The following is a 20,642-nucleotide window of genomic DNA, read 5'->3' as shown; positions in this document are numbered from 1 at the left end:
ATTATAAAAGTTACCATGTCACAGAGAAATAACTCCAGGTAAGTTACTAAGTCGTCAAACATTTTGATTTTGATTTTGGTTAATGATTTAAAATTGGAGGGGGGAAAAATAAAACTTAATTTGACATAAGTTTTCAATAACTTTGCGGAGTTTAAGAGAACTAGATACAGGCCCTTCTTCTTCAAGAGTAAATAAAAAGGTTTTCACCCTCTAAAAATAAAATTCAAGGAAACCATCTTCTCCAAACAAAGTTTGTTTTTTTGACTAATTTTAAATTTTACACTGACAGGTTCTCTTGCAACTAGGACTCCTTCTGAGTATTAAGATTAGAGATACATGAGCGGCCAAATAACATTTAGAAACTTTATAAACCGTATATAATTTGACTTGTTTTGGAAGCATAAACTATTTCCAAACACTTACTGACGTACAGCAAATTATCACTATGACTGAAGTAAATACAGAAACTTGGAAGAGGTTTAAACAAACTTTTTTTATTAAAACAATCCTTTAAAATAAGTGCACTTCTCGTACAAACAACCACCACTTGTGGCGATGGATCTAAAATAACAGTCAGAGAATATATAATTTTATTTAAATATAAGCATGCTCAGAAAACTCTTAAGTAGCGTATCAAATTAAAATGTTGGTAGCAAATAACAAAAAGCCGACTAATTACAAACCTCGAGGACAGAAACACGCTCTGCGTTAAAATCCAAAATCCTCAGCTTAAATATAATTTTCATTCTGGTGACGAAAGAGTAAGAAGGATATGGTCAAGCTCTGAATCATAATAATTTATTAGTTTTCCAAATACAACGACCGTTCATATAAAGGAACTTTTGCGTTAAAGGCACTGTGAATAAATTATAGAAAAACTCTTGTATTTTCCGAAATAAAATTATATAAAAGTACCTATTTATATGTTTTAGTTACATTCATATCACATTAATCAGATTCTTTTAATAATTTAAAGGATATTTTTTCATCATTTGATGTTATTATTCTATTAAAGTTAGCAAAATAGCCGAGGACAAACATGATCACATTATGTGGCGCCTACTGTGTATTATCTGCATATAATCAACTTTTTTGTTAAACAGTATTGAGAATGACATTTTCATACATAAGAGATGCTCTTATAGTTGAGGAAATTCAATACTTTATAGTAAAAATTTACATTTCATATTTTAACAATACATGCGGCGTTTCAGGCTTGAAAGTGTTTGGAATTTAATTTAAAATTTCTATTATAAAATGTGTTTCAGAGCAGGAAGGAAAACATAAAAAAGTTCTTTTCCTCTCTCACATTCGATGCCTAAATTTGCTAAAACTGACATGAAAACTGAACATTTCGGAGATTGACGGAAACGGGAGAATTTTAGAAACTTCATGCCACATTCTATTTCTCTATCATATTTTTTTCCTGCAGTAAAAGCGACGGCACTGCGATTCGATGCAAATTTTTCACCCAAAATATCCTGTTTGGAACGTTGTAAGATGACGGGATCCCTAGTAAGTACCGTGGATTTTGAATATCAAATGCACTTTCTTGCTTAACTTAGGCTTTTGCAGAAAAAAAGCAAATGCGGTTTTCAATTTGTGTTGTCAGAACGCATGTTCCACGTTGCATTAAAGACAAATTGATGTGTCTCCAAGGATCCGGTTTAAAATGTACGTACCAGTAATGCCTCCGTAATGTCTGATACGGCTTCTCATATAAGAGTTTTGTGGAAAAAGAAAGAGTAATAATTTTTTTTTATCAGACTGGTTTAGTTTCATGTTTCTCCGTTGAAATTTTCTTCAAATTGTAGAATATTTATTAGGATTTGTAGGTGAGAGTCTGAAAAATGTGCTTTAGAAAAATTCTTTAAATTTACAAAAGCTTCTGTGATAACTAAATTTTCTTTATTTATTATCTTTATTTTTTTAATGTTTTGCTCTTTCAAGGGCCCCCAGTATTGATACATTTACACCAAACATAAATTTAAAATATGACTTAAGCATTTTCTTGATATATTTGGGTAAGCGTTTGTTTAACAGTATATAATATTTTATTTTATCTTCAGATAAGTGTTTCAGATCTCACTTTATAGATTTCTCTAAAAGCCTTTTACGAATGTAATGGATAAAATATTCCTAATAAAAAATCTTCCATGAAATAATAAATTATCTGCTAGAAAAGTAGGTCATTTTTTTCATTTTTTTTAAATAAAAAAAACTTTTATAAATAAAAGCCATTCATTTGCTAATCGAAAAACGCCTAAAATCAAGCTTTCTTCTTGGAAACAGAAGAATATGAAAATTTTTATTATAAATGTTTAGTAATGATTCGAAAAGGTAGATTAAAATAATTCGAACTCAATATTTTTATGTAATCGAGAAATAAATTGTATTTTTATTATGAGCAGAAAGGAATAACAATGGATTCAAGTGGCTGTAGATTTCGAAAGCATTATTTTTTAGACAACCTGAAAGGAATGAAATGTAGAAGCTTCTATATGGACATTTTGTAGCAATTACATACAATAGTATATAACATATATTTCATCATCCCCCCACTTCGAAGTATATGAAAATATAAGTCGCCTTTGCGAAACATTTCATTGGCTTCACATTTTTTATGTATTATTTTACGTATTAGTTTTATTACATGCATTTGCATTATTATTACGCATGCGCTACACCCCATAAATGGTTACTGAATACAAAACGATGACGAAATTATGATTCGATACATGTTGGTGGGGATACAAACGCTCAAGACTTAAACATTTTTCTAAATTATTGCATATTCATCAAAGAATTTAAATTTCAAACATTCTCATTTTGTATCATTTGTTGCATGTAAATACATTAAAGTTCTTATTTTCTCCAATATTTCTCATTTTGCATAGGCCAGGTGTAAATCATTTATTTTGAAAATAAAGAAAAAGATTTCTGAGTACCATATGCGGTAAAATGAGATCATAAAGAATTTAATCGCAAAAATATAAACAAAATGACTTTCTGGAATTTGAAATTGAAATTCGAATAGCACGTTGTAGCAAAGTGTTGGGAACAGAAATGAAACAGAGATTTGGGTATTTTTCTTATTTAAATTCAAGCTTTTTCTTATTTAAATTAAAGTTTCTTTTAGTAAAAAGAAACCATAACTATTTCCTTCGACTCTGTATGCAGGAAAATTGTAACGCATGCGTTTTTAATAAATAGAGGTATCATGACGAATATATGAATCAGTTTTGAAGCGGCTGTCGTACGAATTTATCAGCTAGAAACTCGAAATTTGCTATGCATCCAAGTTATTCGCACCAGGAATAAATGTTCTCCAGGTAAAACATACCATTACGGCCAGTGATAAACACTGAATACTGTTTTTCTGATCTGCAAAATGTCACGTTTTTCTTATCTTATTTCTTATATCTTATGTGAAATACTTTATGTTTGACACTGAAAAAGGGTAACTGAAAATTGTATCCTTTGTGCCTTTAAACATTTTCTTTACACAATTAGACATATGTCATTAATATTTGTTGCTATTATTTAAAATATTTTACCATAAAAATCACTTAAGGGTATATTTATCCACTAACATCACAATGAATAATGAGCTGTGAATTGTGTCATTTATAGCGTGCTTAAATTAGATTACTGTGCTTTTACATTTTCTTTCACCTTTAGTAAGAATATGAATTATTAGTAATTTAGAATTTATGTTCAAATTTCTTAAATTACTTTTAGGTACTACATAATTTCAGATTTAAAAACCATTATTCAAAAATAAATGCAGTTCCAAGTAAAATTAGAAACAAATGAAAACTTTTGCGTATAAGAGTTTCGAAAGGGTATAAGTTTTAATTTGGAAAATATATACTTTCGTAATAAAGGTACCGGCACACTCATGCAAGTCAGTCCTATTCAAAAAGATAAAAGTCTTCATTAGGTATGCCATAGACCTAAGAAGTTCAGTTTCTAGTTCGGAAAAAAAAAAACTTTTAAAGGTGCAGGCACATTTATGTCTAAACACCTGTATGCAAGTGTAAGTTTTCATTTTATTTTCTAATTAGAGCAGCAAACTTAAATCCAATTGGCATAATGTTCGCACATTTAATGAAGGTAGCTTTACATTTTTAAAAAATGGATTTTTTAGTCTACCTTAGCGCACAATGCCCAAACACAATTCAACGAATTTCGGTAATTTACCGCAGCTCTCTTATCTTGGTTCCAACAGAACATTGTATTGCTTCCAACGGAACAGATTCCATTTTCTTATATTCTCCACGTCAAATCGTCTTCCCATTATCCACAAACCGTTCCATATCTCGGATTGATTAAAGCGTCTTCCCTAGTGGCTTAATTTTCATAGCAAGCATTGCAGAGTGCCATTTAAAAGCCCCAAGTTCATGCGCAGTTACAAACAAAAACGTTTTCAATACATTCACATGATATATACTTCAGATACCTCATTAAATCCAACTGTTTATTTTGTGAGATTCTGTATAATATTTTTAAATACTGCTTCACCTTACTTTTAATAGTAACTTCTAAAGCTGATAAATTATCACAAGATACATACGCCTCTAAACGTCGATAAACTCAATATTAAAACAGAAAAATTTATCATATTTTTAAATCTTAATTTAGAAGAAATAACATCAGAATAATTATATATTTTTCAACCAATTTTTGTGACTAAATAATTAAAATATATAAATATTATTCCGTATAAAAATTCAAATTGAATATAATGTTTATAATGCAAGCAAAATAAAATGAATATTTATTCCACACTTAATAAAGTAGTAACAGAAATACGCTTGTGGTAAATAAAGAAATATTGATTCACTGACAGTATAACCTTAAATATTATGAAAGTTGTTAAATAATTTGTTCAGTCAAAACATCGCTAAATGCGAGAAATAAAAAACTGAAATGATAAAATGAAATTTATTGCAGCATTTCTTTTGAATCATTTCAAAAAGTAGTTATTACACTCACACTATAATTACAGTGTTGCGAATATCAAGCTTCACTGCTCAATTAGAAAGCAGAATAAATTCAGAGAGCCATATCCGCCATGGATCCTACAAATGCAGCCATTTAGTGTATTTTATACGCTAAAAACCCAAGAAAAATGTAGATGGCACTCTTATTCCCCATTTTATGAAGACAAACGAAGCTCGAGTTTTTTGCCACATTCCTTATAAATTTGGTTTCCTCAAGACAGACAAAAAATGAACAAAGAGAAATTTCCTGGAAACTAAAATATTTTCAGATAGCTTAATTAAGAATTTCCTTGAGTAGCATTTCCTTTAAGCAGTTTGTAGTGGATAGGAACAATTATTCCCTTCAATTTCTAGCGGCCATTAGTTATTTCAACGAAAGCCTGCTCAGTTTCACTTCCGCAGAATGGAGGGTAATTCTAATTTATTGTTCTTTGCAAAATAAATTTAATTTTGCATTTTCATGAATAAGCTTTAGTTCCTCTTTTGAGATAGTTTTAGGTCGATTCACAGAACAACGTAATAAATACTAATGAAAGCTTTTGTAATATTAAGTATCTGTGTTCGAATTTGAAATGAAATTCATCGACACTCTCCCAGTAAATAGAAATAGCAAACAGAAAATATTGTACAGACAGTCCCTTCCTATTTTACATTGATTAATTTGAATTAAGTTAGAATATGATGCAAATTTAACTATGGAAGGAAAAACCCTCGTTTCTCTTTTTTAAGGAGATGTGTTCAATCCAGTGTGTTCATCCATTTTTGGGTTCAATTGCGAAACATATAACCCATTATATTACATTATTTGCCTTCAGTTTTGCGTTTCGTGATAAGAAAAAAACAACTACATAGTCAGATAGAGCACTGGTGTTTTTGTCGGAAAACAATTAGGATTAGTGAGTTCGTATAGAAAATGAAATAATGCAGTTCATTTCTTTAAATCGTAGAGAATATCATAATGTTAAACATTCAGTAAGATGTAACTTTCCCATTCCAGTTTCTCTCTCTCTCTCTCTTTCTTACTATAGTTGGTTCGTTTGAACTCTGCTTGAATATCATTTTCAGGTTTATTGTTTTCTCAGCGGTTCTCAAACAATAATTGTGTAAGACGGCTAACAGTCTTTAAATCTGTAAAATGTAAGACAGCTTTCTATTTTTATATATTCATGTCTAGATCATCTGTCATCAGTTTATGTGACATTAAAATTTATACAGTAGTTTTACATCATTCATTGCATCTTTCTGCCTTCATTCTGTAATTATCACATTACAAACGATGACTTTGTTGTCGTTTTATATACGTTGTTTGTGATGCCAGAAACATGTGCATGGGAATCTCCTAATTTTAGGCGCTTTTTATTTTACGTAAGTTGATGGAACATTAATAATTCTAGTGAGTTCGTAAATGTTGCCATTCAACACAAAATTTTTATTCACCAAAAACGATCTGCACCTTTCAGTCGGATTCGATGTCACACAAGATATTTTATTTACCTTATTTACCTTTAAAAGCTCTGTTTAGCGAACTGAACGATTTAAACGCAATAAATGATTTTTTTAACAATTAAAGTATGTATTTTATATCTAATAATATATCAAACGGATAGACAAAATCAATTTAATTTGATTTTTATGAAGGATTCATTTGATGTTCAAAATATTTGCAGCTGTTCCATTGTTACAATTTAGCTGACAGTATTTTGCAGACTTCTGTTTTACAGTATTAGTAGAACTTAAAACAAATTTCAAATCTCTAATCTTGACGGGAATTCATTGATTTTCCTGTTAGCAGAAGTCAAGGCTGAAGAAGGCGACTCGACCAGCACTGCAAAAACTGAATTACATCCTGCTTCATGAAAACACGTTTCAGACGAAAATCTACCCCACTGCAGCTCCAGTAACTACGGACTGAAGCTCCAAGTGCAAGCTTAAAACCCTAATTTGCATTTATGCGCTCCTCAGCTCAATTAGAAAAGATATAATCTGCAAAGCATCAAATATGCGTATAGTCTTAATGCACCAAAGAGGTTAAACATAATCTGTAAATAATCCACATTATCTACATAGACTCGAAAATAAGAAATTAATGTCTCTAATATCATGAGATTAAAGGTGAAGAACATAGCTTTCACTATGAGTAACTTTTTCCAACTGTGAATGCGTAAGACTGTCGCTCGAGTTTTGTCATCCATGCCAGGAACACACTTTAATAAGTCTGCATAATTGCAAGCGTAGCCAACATAGATTCGCGTTCTTAATCAGAACATATCACCAACTTTCAAATCTCGCTGCAACCTGCTCCATTTAAGTTCTGTGCTACAAATCTTGATAAATACTCATTACCCCATTGCTTCTAGAAGTGTTGAATCAGCCTCTGCAAATTCCTCCAGCGATCACGGTACCTTAACGTCTTATAAATTAGGTAACGCTTTAAGAGCACTGAAAGCCGCTCTTGTTGTTGCCTGGTGTTATAGCATTGCAATCATATGATGCTTATACCAATAAGTAGAGTTAAAACAAGATGCAGCTTGGGGTATTAAAGTCAAAATTCCGCGTAGGTTAAAATAAGTGTTTCTAAGTATCTCTTTAAGTACTAAAGCTCACCAGCGACCGAGCGGCAAATTCGCTAAACACGGATTCGGTTAAAATCCCGCGAAAGTGCTCTATGCATGGGAGTTTTCATAGTTTTCTCCATGTGTCTATAAATACGACCGTTGTGACCGCTGCTTTCGAGTCTTGAAGATCTCTCTGATCCTGATGAAGATGGACCTGATGATGTTTGCCCTCGAAATCCATTGAGTTCTTGATTGAGTTCTATGTCAGAAACAAGGTTGTGGCTTTGTTAATTTTATGTTTCACTTTTACGGATTTGTCTTCTATTTTGATAGCACAGAAAATTTATTGGATATTGAATCGAAGTTGTAAATTGTTGCAAATATCAGATGAGTTAAAAGATAACAAACTGAGTGAATTAAAAGTGTTTAAAAGCCTTGTAGAGTCATTAGAAGTTTTTGAAGCAGGAGACATGAAAAATGCCGTATAACCTTATAACCGATACCTTATAACCTATAACCTTAGTGCATTAAAACACTCAGCTTAAATACGCAACAACTAATTTGCATTCTGGTGAGGACAACGGAAAGAAGAAGTTGAAGTAAGGATTCAAATCATAACAACTGTTTAATTAACATAAAATTCTACAAGACACCCAAGACGGTCTATAAACGTGTTCTTATGTCGTAAAACTGAATGTGTTCTTATGTGATTAAACCTACAATTTTAACGACATAAAAACCTAATTAAAATGATGCATTTGCCACATTACTCGTATGCATTAAAGCCTAGTGGAAAAATAACCCGTAATAATCAATAAAAATATTCGAAGTCGCAAAAGCATTGGAATAAAGATTTCAGTAAGCATTCTACACTAGCCATCATAATGAATATTTGTTTTTTATTACGTGTCTGTTACATACAAAAGTATAAAAAATAGATACATATATATAGATAGAAAAAACATTTTCAAAAAGTTCTCTTTAATTTAATGGCTCTACTTTAAATTTCTAATAACGTATATTTTCAAGTAATTACTGAAGTGAATTTATCGCAAGTATGCTTACTCCATCCTCTTTTTTTTACTTCCTACAAATAGAAAATATTCGACTGTAAATCTTTTGTGTGGAATGATTAATGCTAAAATTAAATACTTTTAATTTTAATCTGTTAGTGACTCCTAGAAAAAAATAAATCAGTTTAAAAAATTGCTTTCAAACCGTGTTCTTTAAATTATAAATGAATTCATAAAAACAACCGAAACATTAAATTTGGGAAGAGACGAAAAAAAAAAACCTCTTGTTATCATATTTGAATTTGTGTACAAATGCATTTCATCTTGTTTGGAAACTACGAAAATTTGAATTTAATTGCTTTTCATACAGTTTTACATTATATATATGCATTTTGAGGAAAAAGCAGATTTTCTTTCTTTCAAAATGCCATCAAACAGAAAGCGCTGCAGTTCATTTATTACTTAAGATCCTGAAGTAACATTCTTTTTTGAAGTTTATAAAAAAAAACTCCTTTTTTTAAGTTTTAAGAAAAAACATTCGTTTTCAAAAATTTTAATAAAATTTATTTTCAAATATCATTGATAACATTCCATTTCAAACATTAATTTGAATCTTGTATGGTATGACTAAGGAAATTTGGCATTTTATTTTGGCTTAAAAGCTCTGGATTGGGTATAATCTCTGGTATTTAATGCTTTCCTAAATACTTATTCAAGGCATTTTTTACTTGTACATCGTCATTTATTAGAACTAAATTTCCAGATGTGAAAAATGGATGCTAAAAATATATCTAATATTGCGTAACAAATCAGATTATTTTTAAAGAGCAGGAAATTATATATATGTTTGTTGAATGTTTAAAAAAAACAGAAAGAGGGTACTGGAAACAAGTAGAATACAAGTTCAAATTTATCCTTTAGGAAAATAATCTTATACATTCTTACTATACTGAAAACGAATGCAATTATACCACCCAGACGGTATAATGATTAAGGGAGTCTACTGCGATACAGCAGGGCCTGGGTTCGAATCCCGGATAAAGCATGGATGTTTGTAAATATATAGTATCTTTGCGGCATGGAGACACACTACACAGATGTCGAGCCGAAAGTCCTCTCGAGAGATCGGTGATAGGAGAAGAGGGTGGGAGACCTTTGGAACCGTTTTCTCGGTTGCTCTTTATCAGAATTGGGAGGGGGAAACTGAGTAAAGTCATACTGTCACCTGGATGGTGATCAAGGCTCTTGTCAACGACAGTTGCAATTTTGCTGCCCTTGTCACGATGAATTTCGTGAGCTTGTTCTGATGTTACCGTTAGACAAGTGAGATACATCACAACAGCAACAATACAGAATGTACTTATTTTATTATTGGTACCAAGTGAATTAAATAAGCTTGTAGAGTCATTAGGTTAATCGGAAGCAGAAACGATGAAAAATATGCAACCGCTTTCGCCGGGAATCGAACCACGGACCTCTGGAATAGCGGCCCAGCGTGCTACCGTTACACCACGAAGGCACGCTAGGGAAGTGGGAGAAATACCTTATAAGCTAAACACCATGTAAAAATAACACCATGTAAAAATATCAGCATCGGATTAGAATGGAGATAAGTATAATTAATATCGTAGTGTTTCATTTTCAGATCATGCTTATATCAAATATAAATTTTCACATATTTATTCATTTTACTGTAGTCAAAATTTCTTTTGAATTTAAATTTGTAACTTTTAGTGAGATTTTGAGAAGCAAATTATTCTGGAACAAGAAGTTAAGAAGGGTCTTCAATAAAGCAAAGGAAAATCTTTTACGTTTTTATGCCAGTAATTTGTAATCAATGGGGAAAACTTAAAGGTTTCTAAAATTAACATTTCAGTTGTTGTTCTATTGAATTAATTAATTACTTCTTTCATTTAACTAATTAATTATTTCTTCTACTGAACTAACACTTGGAAATGACATTTAATAGAAATTATATTCTTTACATAACAATAAGATCTGAACAGTGGAAATCAGGTTTTCATGTTTATAAATACGAAAGTTTTTATTTTTATCGAATAATTTGATATAAAACTTCCTACGTCTATTCCAATAAGGACGTTTTTACAAAATACATAACATAAATGTATTAAACCAAATTTAAAATTCTAATGCTTCAAAGAAATCTAAAATTTCATTTGCAAAACCCTGATGGCAGCTGCACTGAATCCTTGAATTTATTCAAACAGCTATACTGTAGAAACAAAATATTATGAAGATAATGCAAGCATTTATATCTTAATATCAGGATACACAAGCAATGGGTTACAGAAATGCAGCAATAGTCATAAACCTTACTCATGATCTCTAATGGAAGTAATATTTCATTCAAGACATGATAATTTCTTTATCTCTGAAATAATTTAATAGCCATTGGAAATTCAACACGGATATAACATTTCCTAATAAAAATGTAAATTTCATGTAATCCATTCCATGTAATGGCTTCCTATACAAATTCCATGTAACTTGCAGATTCATAATTTTTGTCCCAACACACATCATAAGAGTGGAACTCCGGATCACAAGAAAATTATCCGAGAGAAAAATTCTTCGAATTGTTTGTCGACTTAAGAACATTCAAAGTGGCAACAAATGATTTTCAAAGGTGTGTTTTATAATATAGAAGTGTTTCTATCTATGGTTTTATATCTGCAGACAAAGGCGTTAGTTGGAAAGCTAACAATAAATACATACCAGAGGTACTAGAATATCAACCGATAAAAAGCTGGAAAAACTTCAGATGTAGGAAGAAAAGGTGATTGTGTAAGAAATGTCTTCAGAGGAAAAAAAGGGAATGGAAGGGGCTCTGAGTTCTTTGTTCCACGTTGTGTCTACAAAAAGGGTGAGATGCAAAATTTTCGTGTAAGAATATCACCGTGATAAGCCATTTCCCAAAACAATTCCACACTGCATTTTAGAAACATTTTTAAACATATAGAATAAAAATTCACATTTGACAATGTTTAATTAAATGGAAGCCCATCTGTCTCAAATGAAGTGATGCTGAGAGAAAAATACAAGAGAAGGTGACATGGAAAGTTCTGATGATGTTAGCTGGTGTTTATGTATGATGCCAGTTACCTGATGTTTTTAGGAAAGTATCTGCTCATCCATACAGCAATTTTTCTTCTTTTTCTCATTGCTTTCCACTTATGTTCTATATTCTTCGTAATGCATAGCAAACTTAAACTAAGCTTTCTTCTTATTTTATCTGTTTAATTTTTTGTCTATTTTTTGTCTTAGATTTAATATTTTCCATTTCTTTTATGTCATGTAATTGTGCATAAAAAGCTGTTGCAAAGTTTAAATAAGCATTCGTCCTTGGACCAGAAAGGGATTAATTCATTTTACAGTAATTATATGAGATAAACAATTTCGTTTTACAAACATTTCGAATGATGATACTAGGTAGTAATAGGTATGCTATTACCTTTGCGCTATCTATGCTTCTGATTGTTGCGAATGAAATATCTCACGAGAGACTTTAATCGATACTTCGAGAATTACAGAATTATCTTAATTGAGGGAAAAACACGAGTATTTGCTAATGCAATTTCCTGATTATACTAGACATGTATAGCCATAGATTATGCATCAGTAGCAGCTGCTGATTCAATACATATGCAGAGATGAAAATATTTGGGACAAATGCATCATAAAAATAAATCAACTAAAAATATTTTACTCTTTGAGCTTAATTATGAGAATCAGTTTAAGTGTTGCAGACCTGAAACTTAAGCTAAAAGATGTATTGCGAAATAAACCGTTTAGCACTGGTTTGCATAATCTTGATCAGGAAATCCAAATTACAAAAATAATCGCCATAGCTACTTCCTTTCCTGTATTGATTATGTTGCCGAAATAATGGTCTTGACTGAATTGGATCCATTCCAAATAACACTGGAAATGCTGAGTAGAAGCCGATTGTCCACTATTCAACTACTTTTGCAACACTTGGTAATAACAGGTAAGCTAATAAAGCTTGATATGTTCTGACTGCGCTAATGCAATAATTCCAGCAATGTAAAGTGATGCGAATTGCATCATATTAACAAATTTAAAGTTTCGAGTCATGTTGTCAGGTTTATTTCTGATTAAATCAATTTCTGGTTGCTGCAATTTTTTTTTCTTGAACAAGAACAGTCAATTATGATCGCTTTAAAAAATGTGAGTTTTAGTAAAACATTAACTAAGGCAGACACCAGAGACTGTGGAGATCATCATTCAGATTCATGTATTATTATTTCCTTCGATGAGGAGTGGATTTATTCAACATTTTGCCGAATGAAATAGCTTCATGAGGAAATGAATATATATATATTAACAAGCTCCTAAATCGATTTATTTCATACCTTATTTGATGTGCATAAACAAAGTTTCTCAGTTAAAAATATTCTGTTCAGTCAAGAACGGAATTTAAATTCTCCAAACATGGAGAACTTAATATGAAATTAAATACCTTTATTTCCAGCTGCTTCATACTTAAAAATAATAAGAGTCTTATAAATGATAAAGAAAATTAATGTAATCCCTTTTTAGTTCTGCATATTTTCAGATTATTAGACAATATTTAGGCATTAAGTTTATTTTTAAGAAAACTCATTTCGTCGGTATAAAGATGTGTCTCTTTTAATATAACCTTATTGTTAATGTTCATTCTTTGCTATCCGTGCATCAATTTTTCATAAAGCATTTATGGACTTCTATATTCGCAAGTGATTTGCGATGAATAATTCAAAGCAATTACTCCCATTAGTTAAATTGCATATTCAAGGGCAATTAATTTTCGAATTTTTTTTATGTTTGTCTTACACTCTAGGTTATACCAATTTTGTTATGTTTTTGATCATACGCTTGAGTAAATTTGTTTCCAAAACTTGAGTAATTCACCTTTAGGTTTAGTGTTTATTGAGTGTGAAGATTTAATCGCGAAACCTTAAAAGGATGTATGGAATCTTTGAAAGGATGCGGCTCTCCTAACATATGAGTTTAATTGCCGGAAGAATAATTCTCTAACAAAGGGATTTCGTTTTACTGTTTGTAAGCACGAGTGAATTTTCTAGATTCTCTAGATTATCTACAAAAGGATTCTGAAAAGATGTTTTTAGAAAAAACTTTTATTTTTTTTTTTCTTTCGTGTCTACTCCGTACCTTAACATTAATAAAGAAAGAAGAATATCTCTTCGAAGATAAAATGTTATTCTCAAGAGTTTAAAGCTTGAGATTTTGTGTAATAGTTTATAATGATATACCTTTTTATGCAAGAAAAGTAATTTTATTATAGTGAAAAATATGTTGATACTGTTTATGGGTAGCATTATTATAATTCTACTAAAATTTATAGTCATATAAGTATAAATCATGCTACTTTTTATATATATGGTCATTCGCTTCTAAAAGTACAACTACAAATACTTACATAAACAATGACAAATTTAATAAGACAGATATTTCAAATTCAGGTCCTAAAGAAATTTTAAGTGATAGAAATGTTGCCTTTACTTCCTCAAAATTTAAGATTTTGAAAAGAACACTCTTGCTACGTAATTATTAGCTACGACTAATAGCCTACAAACTGATGATAAATTAGAAAGAGTTAATCAAACTATTGTAGCTAGATTAAAATATAAGTTAAATTCTTATCAAGAAAATATTGCATAGAGAAAATTGCTATGTCAGATTACTGTAGAATTCAATAATGCATCATATTCAGTAACAAAATTCCTTAAATCTGGTGATTTAATAATGTATAAAGAATTTCAATATCCTAATACACGAAAACTTTCGTCGCCTTTTTCAGATCCTTGTAAAATTTTAAAACAGTACTCTGAAATTACTTCTGAAACAATAAACCAAATTCTCTTACTCAAAGTAATTCAGAAATTGTCCTTTCCTTTAGGCTTTAGATCTTTTAACCCTGCAAGTAAATTTAAGGTGACTGTTAGAAATTGTAAAATGATTGTTGGTATTCAGAATTGATTTTTATTTTCTAAATTATTGATTAAAATTACTTTTTAAAATATTTTTAATAAGATAGTGAATTTTTTAACCTGATAAGACTCTAATATTTTCTATTTTCCAATAACAGAGAACTTGATAAAATGAGTAACAAATAAACACAAGCAAAGAAGGAAATACAAAAAAGAATGCCATTGTCGCATTCGATTTCTTGCCTCCAAGTATCGCTCGACCAAGTTAGCCGCACGAAAAGCTTTGCAGTACGAAATACTGTGGCCATCCATAATGGCATGGACACAACAAAGGGTACAGTAAAGATTCATAAAACCAACTAATTTTAAAGATATGTCCAGCCAAGCAGTCATGCTGAATGTAGAGTCTAAATATTGAAGCCGCCTTACAGCGGGGCCAGTCAAATATGTTTATTTGCTCCAAAAAACTTCAATTTTGGAAGCACTTTGAACCGACAATACTTCGTTATGTCGGGAAGAAAACGAATTCTTGATAAGACGTTTTATCGTACAAAATGGTACATTGCTAAGTGTGAGTTGTAATACGCCAGCACGTAAGCCTATTTATTGCCACTTAGTCCACAGTGACACAAATCTACTGAAGAATTACGGATTTTTTCCACGAGTTCCAATTTTTATAGGGATAGTTGACAATTCAAAAGATCTCAGGAGGAAGGATTGTGAGTTAAGCTAATGCAATAGATAGCTGCTCAGGAGTCGGAATAAGTAAAATTATCCACACTCTCTAATAGATATTTTGGTAACATAGTTCAGATTTTAAATTTTGGTGCGTCAAGGAAAAAGTCTGAGTTACAGTTTTGTTTAGATTAGTGATCATATTATATACTTTACCCTATGTCTCCAGCATGTTAAGTGCCTTATTTAGAGTGACCTAGACTGAAGTTTTGACGTTCCTCTTTTACGAATGCGTCCACAAGCCCAAGTCGTCCGCAAAAAGCAGACAGTCAACACCTAAGACTGACTTGAATGACTGTATTAGATCTGCAATGCAAATATTAAAAACAGAGCAGCTGGAAACAGCTGCCTGTGGTAGACCTGTTTGGGGACTATAGTTCTTAGATAAATAATTGCCGTAGCAGACCCTTCACTTTCTTTGACAGATAATTCAACGAAACCGGTAAAGCATCTTAGATCGGATACCGATAGTGGACGATTTTAACTTTCAAGTAACTTTTCTCTTCAGATAAACGCTAACTTAAAATCAATGTAAACGCCTGTGAGAATCTTCCTTTTAGCCAGTGGTTGTGTTATTAACTGGCTGAAGGGAGTCACTTTGTTGTTTGTCGAGCGATTTCTCCTAAGATCATCCATAATATATTATATCGTAATTCTCAAAAAACTAGTTTTGCTTAGCATTCTTCTATCATTATTTTATCATATTGCTTAGCATTCTTTCTATCAGTTTACTAACAGCACTGGTGACATTATGATAATAACCCTTTATGATAATTGGGACAATACGATCCATTTTACAGGTAGCGGGGGCTAGGCCTGTATTCTATATATGATTAAAAACAGACAATAGTCCTTCAAATGCACAATCCCCAAAATGCCTCAGAAAATCAGCATGAATACTATTTTCTTCAGGAGATTTTGCCGACCCCTCAGAGCACAGCAAGCAGTAGTTTCCGATTTCGAAAAGGAGTTTCAAAGACCTCAATATTTTTTATAGTCCATTTATGCTAATTTAAGCTTTTACCATTCCTTTGCATAAAAGTTTAATAATCTTCGAGCAAATAGTTATTTCATTTGGGTTTAGAACAAAAGCTTTCCAAAAGAATTAGCGATCTCGTTATCATTATTTAGAGTTCGATTGTCCGAATGGATTGGCTGTTTTAAGGAGATGGAAATTTAATTTTTAATTTTAGCAGGGAATTCAAAATTTTAAACTGTCGTCCTTGTAATTAAGGTTATATTTATTTGTTGAAATGTTATTAAGATCAAAGGTTTGTTTCTCTTTTCAGCCAAAAGATTTTTTCTAAAACCGCTGGTTGTTTCCTCCAAGCATTTACATCAATAGATCGACCAGTAAGCATAGCTTTTTTCCTATGAAGATCTCTCTTGGGTTACTCATCCCTGCTTAAGTTCCATGACAGACTCTTATAGACACCAAAGATAGATTTAGATTTTTGTAAGCAGATAGAGGCAATAACTTATCTATGGCCCAATCCTAGACCTTCAATGACCATCCTATTCGCAGATGCTTTCATATCAGCAGAAACACAAAAGGGATCAGGAGTTGTGGCAGTGATATTATAATGAAGAAATATTAGAAACATGAGTTTGCATTGAAGCTGAATTTGCTTTACTACTGCTATTAGCTACTGCTTGACAGACAATATCGTTTACATCTTTACTTCCATTCTTCACTTCTTTATGTTCATTTTACCTTTATTTTTTAAAAAAAGTTAGTTTCTTTTTAAAACTTTAAATTTAATTTTCTTCTTAAAATATTATTATTTTTTTTTTGTATCTTTTGCAATTTTGATGAGTTATTTTCATTTCATTGATTTTATTAGCTAAATCTTCGCACCAACGCTCAGGATTCTAAAAATAGTCCTACTTTCCATTTAGCTTATGTTATTCTCTCTCTCTCTCTCTCTATATATATATATATATACTCGTATATATGGATAAGATATAAGAAAATACGATAGCTGCTTTAAAAATAATTGGTGACCTCAAAATTTATATTTCTAGATTTGGTGTTCTACCCCTAAATTCATCTGTTCTCCCAAATTCGAGATCCTTCTATGTTATGTGACAACCTAATATTAACCAATCATAGCTTGTCTCTAGAGTTACATCAGACTTGATATAAATACTCTTGGCACAAAAAAACTACGTCATTCCTTTCCTTAGCTTTTGGCATTGCTAATGTAGCTTCTAAGCTCTGCTTATTCGTCTAAAATGATGTCACCACCGTTAACCTGTGTATATAAGAAGCTATCGTAATTGCTATGATAAAAAAAAATATATATTGTCTGCGAGGAATTATTCTAGTGTGCCTGAAATAAAGATGATAATTGGCTGAACTTCGTTCCGTATCAATTTCTTCCTCACGACTGTAAGCTGATTCCTCCAGCGCAATAAATTATATGTATTATAAAAAAATATGTGAATCAAAATTATAATTTAAACTAACTGTAAATTCTTTTATTTTTCCTCACTGTTTTAAACATCGTAATAACTTCTCCGGATTGCGTCATTTCTAGATCATTCCATTTTTCATGGCCTGAGCAGCGCTGATGACATAATAAATGAGAATTGAAACTTTAACTCAAAACCTTTTCGCTTCGTGTGCTTCCATCTTGCATAACTAAGCACTTCTGCTTCGCTTTGTGTTCTGATAGGATGTAATTTCGCTGGCATGCTTTCTATCTCAACAATATCAAAAATGCAAAAGTTCTTGAATAGGGACAACTAGAGTGCGAAGTGATTGTGGCCGCAAACGTCAACTGGAAGATAAAAATGGAATTCAAACTGCCTCTACTACCAAGTTCTCTTAGATATCCCCAAATCAACATATAAGCATACTACGCAATCAGAGCTCTTCCTCTTCAATATCGATCAACGATCTATCCTATCTGGGTATTACGCATCAACAGTGTTCTGACTTTTCCTTGCTATTATTACATATATCTATCTCTCTCTCTCTCTATATATATATATAAGATATAACAAAGTAAAACATTACATAGATACACACACACACACATACATACATATATATATATATATATAGTATTACTTATTATTTTTTATAGATAGGATAAATAAATAGATGGAAAGATAAATGCTTATATATTAATGCGTAATATAAAATAGTCAAACCAATTTTACAAATTTTTCGGATCGGTTAGAACTTAATACAATAGAATCTCACTTAACCGGCAACAACACGACCTGGCCAGTTTCGGATAAGATACTTTTCTGGATTAATATATACCTTTAGAACTTTCATTTCATGTTATGTAATGCTATCTCTAGAAATTACAGTATGTAGAGTAAGTTGGTCGTGATTTTCGATATATCAGCTGCACTAAAATAAATAATATCGAAAAATCATAGCCATTAGAAATAAAATATTTACGTGTTGATTTTGCATATCAGAAAAGCAAAGTTAATCTGCATACTTAACTGTTATCACATGAAAGTTACGAATGATACGTAACTTAAAATGTCTGTCTGTTTTCAATATTTTTGGAGTTTTAAAAACTGACTTTTGTACAATGAAACTTCATGACGCCGCATGCTTATATAAATAATCATTGCTCAACAAATCGTATAAAAGTCTGCAATCATTTATCTAACCTTCTTACTCTGTGTATCGTATCCAGCTTCATTCTAGATCACATTATTACCATCTATCTTCTTCACTCAGTAAATTTCGATATTTCGTAGTCACCTGGAAAAAAATCTGACAAGAATAGAACTGTTTATATCTACCCAAGCCTAACCTTCTTTGTTTGTGTTATAAGGTATTTCTTCCACTTTCCTGGCGTGCCTTCGTGGTGTAGTGGTTAGTACACTGTGCCGGTATTTCAGAGGTCCGTGGTTCGATTCCCGGAGAAGGCGGTTGCTAATTTTTCATCTCTCTTGTTATCAAAAAAATCCTAACGTCTTTACAGTGGCGCTCGAACTAAAAGGGCGTTTTATGAGGATTTTCCACACCCAGGATTTGGCGATTGGGTCCCCTAAAAAACCCAGTTGCCCTTTAAAAAGGGGAGTATATAAGGTATTTCTCCCGCCTTCGGGTGTAGTAGTTCTGCGCGCTGGGCCGGTATTTCAGAAGTTCGTGGTTCGATTCCCGGTGAAGGCTTTGCTCATTTTTTATCTTGCCTACTTTCGAAAATTACCTAATGTCTCTACAATGTTACTAAATCCAAGATCTCGGACACGGCTTCGAGATGTGTCTTAAATAAGAATCTTACAACAAAATAAGTACTAAAATTGAAATTTTGCTGCAATTTACACAGCATGCAACAATTGCTTTAATAGGATGTGTTTCATTGTTCATAAGATAAGAGTTTTAATTCTTTTCAAAAAACCAAATGTCAGAAATTCCATAAATTTAAGGGAAGCAATTGATACAATGATTCATACAACTATGTTAAATGCACTGAGAACTGCCTTCGTTAGATCACATATAACCCTTGAAAAATGATTCTTTTATAAATTATACGAATTTCAATTTAACTGAATAACCTCGTCATTAAAATAACCTCGTCAAATTTTTCCTAAGATAATTGCGAAACTCAAATGCAGCGTGAGAAAAATCCACCGTTAAAAAGATGAATGATAATAAAAACATCGCGGTAGACTGTTTTCAGCAGTGATTTTTTCCCCTCCTTTTGTCGAGAAATAAACGTACATGCAAATATCCCTTCCTAAAGGGGAAAAATATATATAATAACATTTTTAAACTTCTAGGATTTTTTAAGATGGATCCTTTTTACTTATAAACCTTTTTCCTACAGAAGTGTAAGAGTGTGGTCCCAAATATCATTGATGTGAGGTTTTAACCTAGTGTAGAGAAGAAAAAAATGAATAAACCTCAAAAAAAACTTTTTGCTTCCTGAGGACATTGCAGCAAGTGAGAGCTGTTTTTTTCAGTGTGTCAAGCTGCATTCATTTCTCCTGGTACTGGAAGGATTTCTTTTCTTTATATACACATAGAAAGAGTAAAGGTTATAACTCAGCTGCACTTTATTGCTTTCCATGATGCCATTTACTTTTTTGGCAAGCCTTCTTCAGAAATTTATGCGAGCAGTCTTCTTAAGGTTGCCGGAGGATGCAATAGAACACATACAGTTGTGTTTTCTGACACCGTTCTAAATTTTTATTTCAGTGAATACATGAAAATGTCAATAATTATACAAGTGTTAAAAATGCAAGTCGTTGCATGTGAATTTTTTAGGTCCAAAAGCAAAACCGAGAGTGTGAGCTTTTTTCCTTTGTTCATGTGCATTTTCTAGGTTGTTCCTTAGCTTTTCAATATGCCAAAAATATCCGGGGACTGCAAAGTGCAAGAAT

The 20,642-nt window shown here is 31.6% G+C and overlaps 1 protein-coding gene and 1 non-coding gene across 10 annotated transcripts in view; one reads left to right on the top strand and one right to left on the bottom strand.

The window, feature by feature from the left end:
* Nucleotides 1-20,642, top strand: part of LOC118183570 (neuronal acetylcholine receptor subunit alpha-7-like) — a 999,128-nt gene that overhangs the window by 90,920 nt on the left and 887,566 nt on the right. The window lies entirely within an intron of this gene.
* On the bottom strand, nt 10,022-10,093 carry TRNAS-GCU (transfer RNA serine (anticodon GCU)). The gene has a single exon. It is a non-coding gene; the product is annotated as a tRNA-Ser (tRNA).

Source organism: Stegodyphus dumicola, chromosome 4 (genome assembly GCF_044657685.1).
Source record: "Stegodyphus dumicola isolate Sdum_Otavi_A_Nest chromosome 4, ASM4465768v1".
NCBI lineage: Eukaryota > Metazoa > Arthropoda > Arachnida > Araneae > Eresidae > Stegodyphus > Stegodyphus dumicola.
This window is presented reverse-complemented; position numbering and strand designations above follow the sequence as displayed.